Below are 6879 nucleotides of genomic sequence, written 5' to 3' on the forward strand. Positions count from 1 at the left end.
CTTTCCCTTTTCTTCATATAATGGTTTGGGACATCCAAGCAAAACAGAAAACGCCAGGAGCACAAACCAGCTGTAAAAAGTAGATATTTTCTCCCTGTGGGCACCTTGAGCTGGGACCACAGGGTGGTGCCAGGCAGTGCCCAGCTGCCACAGCACGTGAGCCAGCAGTACAGGGAAATGCAGCCTACGGCTTCCAAGTATTAGGTGGTAATTCTGCCCATTCACCTTCTGCATGGATCTCTTGTCTTGGCAAGGTGAAAGCTCAAGGATCCCTGTCCCACTCTTTCCTGCACAGCACAAACATGCATTTTGACTCCAGACAGTTTGGAGATGCGGTCTGTAGAGCTGCAACCCCGTGCTTCTCTCCATCGCAGCCACACAAGCCCCCAGTTCTGCACTTCTCATAGAATCATAGAATCATAGAATGGTTAGGGCTGGAAGGGACCTTCAAAGGTCATCTAGTCCAACCCCCCTGCAAGGAACAGGGATATCTCCAACTAGATCAGGTTGCTCAGGGCCTCATCCAACCTGGCCTTGAACGTCTCCAGGGATGGAGCATCCACTACCTCTCTGGGCAACCTGTTCCAGTGTTCTACAACTCTCATGGTAAAAATTTTTTTCCTAATATCCAACCTGAATCTACCTCCCTCTATTTTAAAACCATTACCCCGTGTCCTATCACAACAGGCCCTCCTGAACAGCCTCTCCCCATCTTTCTTGTAGGCCCCCTTGAGGTACTGGAAGACCGCTATAAGGTCACCCCGGAGCCTCCTCTTCTCCAGGCTGAACAGCCCCAACTCTTTCAGCCTGTCCTCATAGGAAAGGTGCTCCAGCCCTCTTATCATCTTCGTGGCCCTCCTCTGGACCCTCTCCAACTGGTCCATGTCCTTCTTATGTTGGGGGCTCCAGAACTGGACGCAATACTCCAGGTGAGGTCTCACAAGGGCAGAGTAGAGGGGGAGAATCACCTCTCTCGACCTGCTGGCCACACTCCTCTTGATGTAGCCCAGGATGCGGTTGGCCTTCTGGGCTGCAAGAGCACATTGCCGGCTCATATTGAGCTTCTCGTCCACCAGTACTCCCAAGTCCTTCTCCTCAGGGCTGCTCTCGATCCATTCTCCGCCCAGTCCGTATTTGTGCCTGGGATTGCCACAACCCAGATGTAGGACCTTGCACTTGGCCTCGTTAAACTTCATGAGGTTGGCACGGGCCCACCTCTCCAGCCTGCCGAGGTCCCTCTGGATGACATCCCTCCCTTCCAGCGTTTGTCCCTCTCCAGCTTTCTTGTAGGCCCCCTTTAGGTACTGGAAGACTCCTGTAAGATCACCCCAGAGCCTTCTCTTCTCCAGGCTGAACAGCCCCAACTCAGCCTGTCTTCACAGGAGAGATGCTCCAGCCCTCGGATCATCTTCATGGCCCTCCTCTGGACTCACTCCAACAGGTCCATGTCCTTCCTATGTTGAGGGCAAGTGTCCCTTCTATGGGGCACTTGTGGACAGCCTGAACCGCTTTATGAAATGAGATCCAGGCTTGGAAGAGGATCATTTTGCAAACATGAACTTACTTGCTGCACTCTCTTTGTCTTTTCCCTACCTGTCCCCTGAGGTCCCATGTTACAGCCAAACAATGTTTTCCAGTTAATTTGTCTGCCGTGGCTTCCTGCTTGTCAGATGGTCAGCTGTGACTTCTCGTACTATGCCTGCTGCATCTTGTGGGATTCCCAGGCAGTCTCTCTGCAAGTACTAGGCAAGATCCACGTTGCTTATCTCTTATAGAGAAGCCTACAAAATATAGCATCATTCGTGCTAGAAAGCACAACACAATTTTAATTATATTATTTGGTTTGGATTTTGCAATAACAGCAGAGGAAAGTAACTTTCTTAGGGAGAAATTCCAGTTCCACTGAAGCCATTAAGCATTATTAGTACCAGTGAGTTTTTGGGAAATTCTGTGGCACAGGGTAGATCTTTTGTGTACTGCCAAGCCAAGACCAGAGTTATTATCTAGGTTCTATGATATTTCTGAATGTTTAAAACTCATTGTTTTTATATTTTCTCCTGTTTTTTCAATGCAACAGAATGGAGCTATGGTATTTTGTGCACCAATGAAATTACAGTTGGTATTTAATAAATCTCAGCACCACTTAGCTTTTTTAAATGAGAGAGGAGGTTATTGATGGCTCATTTTGTGGTCCTGGTATTAAAGCATTTGTAGCCTCTCATTTCAGACAGTTTTTCAAAGCAATATGAAAACAGCTCTAGATGTGTTTTAGGCATCAGCCAAGATGCACCCAAGGGGTGCAATTATCACTTACTATATTAAAGCAAAAAGAGAAGGTGGTGTACTGAAAATATCCTGAGATAAACAAGGATTCTAGAAAAAGCATTGTTTTAAGTTTACTTTATTTTTCCAGAGATACTAGCTAAATAATGTGAGGTATTTTTCTGCACAGGTTTTATTCTTTTGTTTTTGGAGGCATGACTAGCAGATGCGTGATATCTCAAACCAAGAGAGATTTAAAATGTTGGATGATTTGAGATACCTGCCTTTAACAAATAAATTCCAATAAAACCAGATTGGAGAGGGCTGAACGGCAGCCAGTGCCATGAGGCTCTTGCAACCTGCAGTTGTAGCCCTCCATGAGCTCCAGGTACATGGAGCCTTCAGCCCACACGGCACTGATTAAACCATCAGTGTCTAAAAATAAACAGCACAGACAAGATGATGGAGGAAAACCAGCTGAGGCATTAGTGCTTGCTGACAGTACCTTTGCACATGAGAAACCACTGCAAATTTTCTGATCACTGTACTTCCATATCTTCTTCAATTAAGTCGTTCTGTAAATTATTACACAGTCCCTTGCTGAGAAGGATTCAGGACACGAGGGAGCCCCGGCACTTCTGGTTGTTATCTTCTCTAATGTATCCTCACTGCAGCTAATCACAAGACTTTCCGTCTACCTTACATCTGAGAGAATAGATTTATGTAGGAAAGACAAAGGCTTTAAATCAGTCAGTGTAAGCCATGAATAACTTCATTAGAATCAACGTATTCAGCCAGTGCAGTTTAGATAAGGCTCAGCCAAAAGGACCCTTAACTGTGATCCAGTCTCAGTACTGCCTTGCATGGTGAAACCCATACTGCCTTATGGGTTTTAGACTGGGCACAGATTTTAAATCAACAAATTGTTGATAGGTGGATGGATATCCCTTTTCCTTGATACTTTCCTTCACCTTAAGATCTGGAGAAAAAGTTCAGGAGGGATGAGTGATTGTACACTCTTGGGGTGGGTGGGTGAAGTTGGGGCTCTTCAGCCTGGAGAAGAGGAGGCTCCGGGGTGACCTTATAGCGGTCTTCCAGTACCTCAAGGGGGCCTACAGGAAAGATGGGGAGAGGCTGTTCAGGAGGGCCTGTTGTGATAGGACACGGGGTAATGGTTTTAAAATAGAGGGAGGTAGATTCAGGTTGGATATTAGGAAAAAATTTTTTACCATGAGAGTTGTAGAACACTGGAACAGGTTGCCCAGAGAGGTAGTGGATGCTCCATCCCTGGAGACGTTCAAGGCCAGGTTGGATGAGGCCCTGAGCAACCTGATCTAGTTGGAGATATCCCTGTTCCTTGCAGGGGGGTTGGACTAGATGACCTTTGAAGGTCCCTTCCAGCCCTAACCATTCTATGATTCTATGATTCTATGATACTACACTGTTGTTTTGTAAAGGTAATATGGGCTACTACAGAGTGCTTTATACAGGTAAGTGCCACTGGGACCTCATTTTGGGTTCACTGCTCCCCACAGCTTGGAAGTGCTGTGAAACTACAGAAAACACACACAGAGAAAACATTAAAAGGTATCTAGTGAGTTAGGTTAGGCAGAAGAAACTCAGTTTCTACAGTCTGCCAAAAAGAACGCTCAGGGGAGACAAGATCACAGAAAACAAATACCTTCAAAGGAAGGGGATTATTCGCATTACTAGAATATGACAAAACAAAAAGTAGTGGCTTCAAACTAGGGAACACAAAGTGCAGTGGAATAATTAAGCCCTGAATGTATCATGGTGCCAATGAAGAAGGGGCCAAGAGGGAGGAACGAGGTCAGAAGAGAAGACTTAAACTGATAGAGGAAGAGAGGATTACAAACACAATCAACTCAGTGTTTGGGAAACAGTGGGATTAGGAATAGGCAGAAGTGATATCCTTCCTCTCTCTGTAGAAGAGCTCCAGGGCCTGCTGCACACTGCTTACCAAGGCAAGATGTCCTTGCCTGTTGTGGTTTTCTCTGTGCAGATAGTACTTTTCCAGGAAGAACCAATCTACCAAAGCAAGGCCATCATGAGCCTGCACACTATGTTAACTTCCATGCAAACCTGCACCTGCTGACCTGCCCCAAGGGTGGAGAAGAGTCCATTGTCTGATCTCAATATCAGCATCATGTTCACCCCAGGAGGCATCAGAGCAGTAACACCTCTTTCTTTAACTTGCTGCCTCCACTGTGATTATTAGCAAAAACCAAAATAGCGAAGAATCATCTGAAACATCACCATGTGGAAAATGTAATTCAAGTTCACTGATCTGTAAAGCGGAGAGGAAACTGATACTGGGGCTATTCTGAAACCTTGGCTGATACACACAGAGTGGTGTGCCTAGAGTAATACAGGGAGAGGGCTGGGATGCTGATCTGCCAGAAGAGCTCCTCAAGAAAAGGAGGGGATGACCTGGCTGGCCCAGCCATCAGGGACACAAACCCGAGGGCAAAGCAGGGGTGCCCTCACAACATGGGATGGGGACCTTTCAGACCAGTAAAGCAGCAGGAGTTGAGAGGAAGCCCTGGCTGTGGAACTCATGGTATATTCATCCATTGCATGGGCAACTTGTTCTCTCTCTAATTAATCTACAAATGCATCTTGTTGATCAGGGTCAAAAAAAAGGGAAATAACAAAAGGCCACCTCCTGCCCCCAGGTCCTGCTGAGGCCGGGCAGGTGACACTGACAGCCAGCAAGACACTTGGGATTCCTCTAATCCCAGGGCTCAGGTTTTGCAATACATTTCTCCTCCATCCACTTGCAACATGGGCTGCCCTTCCAGGAAGCTGTGATCGAGCCTTCTGGTGTGTCAGCCACTCCTCCCAGTTTAGTATCATCAGCAAACTTGCTGACCATGCACTCTATTCCCTCATCCAAGTTATTGATGAATATGTTGAACAATACTGGTCCCAGCACCGATCCTTGAGGGACCCCACTGGATACAAGATTTCATTATCAAAATAATTTTCAACTTAAACTAATTGCTCATGCTTGTTGGAAAAGGGCTGTGGTCAAATAACAAAACGCCTTGGGAATATCAGAAGTAGAACACGAGTTCACACAAGAGACTATACCTTTCAAATACACATTAAAAAATGGTCTTTTAGTTTAGGAATTTTTTTAGTTAAGTCATTGGTTCTTAAACAGACGTAAGTTTAAAATATTGCCATGAATTAAAATAAGTACTTGTGTTTTCACTAAATAAAGAAAATTCCAGAATATAACAAATTACCATACTCAAGAACTATTTCTAGAAAAGCAGTGCCTGATTATTCCATATTTTAATCAAGTAAACAGAGGACAACCAATTCTATAAATAATATTGGGGTTTATGTCAGTAAAAATTAGCAGGATGCGATCTTTACAGTCTCAGTTGTTGTCAGATTAATTGGAATACATAATGAAAGTAATTACACTCTGATATTTTGGTGCATGTCTCAGTGTATCTTGGAAGGAGTCCAGTAAGTTGTCTGTTCTATATCTGATTTATAGAACAGTGATTTGTCATTTTAAATTGCTCCTTATGAGCAATAAGCATGGAGTATTTGCATAAATAGTAAATGTCTCTTGATTTTTACCTTTCTGTGTCCCTCCAAAAGACATCACTAAGAATAAAGTACTGGAAAAAATCCCATGTGATTTTCTGACAAGAAAGTCCCTTTCGAAACTAAAAAGTGAAAATTGGCCTGATATTCAACATGCTTCTGTATAGTACAGCCTGTGTGCATACAAATCATGTTACATGAATGGAAACATTTTTGTATTAAACATTTTTGGGATAAACAGTCTCTGCTATGTCAGGGAATCAAGTCATCTTTTTTTCCAAAATGTAATGAAGCTGATAGAAGAGAAATGTCAGAAAGGCTGATTTTAAGACTGAGTGAAATCAGGGCGTGACCTGGTGAAGAGAATAATTCGTTACAGCCGTTTGGGTTTTCCTGCAGGATATAAGGTCTCTTCCACCTCATTCCTTTAAAATAAAGATGCAGGAAAATAGATGAAATGGGAGATTCAGAGGCTACAGCCCTTGGATATATACTTGGAGAAGGAAAGGCTGTTGAAATCGACAGGAATATTTCCAGTGGTTTCAGCAAGAGTCAGGTGAGGACTTGGAAGGAGGCACTGGGAACCAGGACGCTAGCAGGAGGGAGGAGGTGATAAGAGACAGGGATTTGGTGGGAGACCTCCTTGCATTAACCACCAGCAGGCTGATGCGGCTTTCCATCCCTGGAAGCATTTGCACGTCTCTTCTTTTCCCCTTGGAGGAAGTTTTCCCTGCAACAGTGATACAGAACATTCACGAGGGGCTGAAACAGGGTCAGCAGCAGCCAGCCCAAATACAGAGTGGGCCTTTTGCGGTCAGTCCTGCTGCAGCAACTGCCCTGCCACAGTGTCTCATGCTGTGAAATTAACCCTCTCAGGTTCCATCTTTGTCCTGATGAGATTTTCCAACACTGTCCCCCCCAAACATCACGCCCTGGGCTGCTCGTGTGTGCATGCTGTGCCATTCCCCAAGGAGCTGTCACCCCTCTCTAGGCGAGGCGACCATCTTTCACACTGTTTGCAGGTCAGACAAG

Source organism: Tauraco erythrolophus, chromosome 4 (genome assembly GCF_009769465.1).
Source record: "Tauraco erythrolophus isolate bTauEry1 chromosome 4, bTauEry1.pri, whole genome shotgun sequence".
In the NCBI taxonomy this organism is placed as follows: domain Eukaryota; kingdom Metazoa; phylum Chordata; class Aves; order Musophagiformes; family Musophagidae; genus Tauraco; species Tauraco erythrolophus.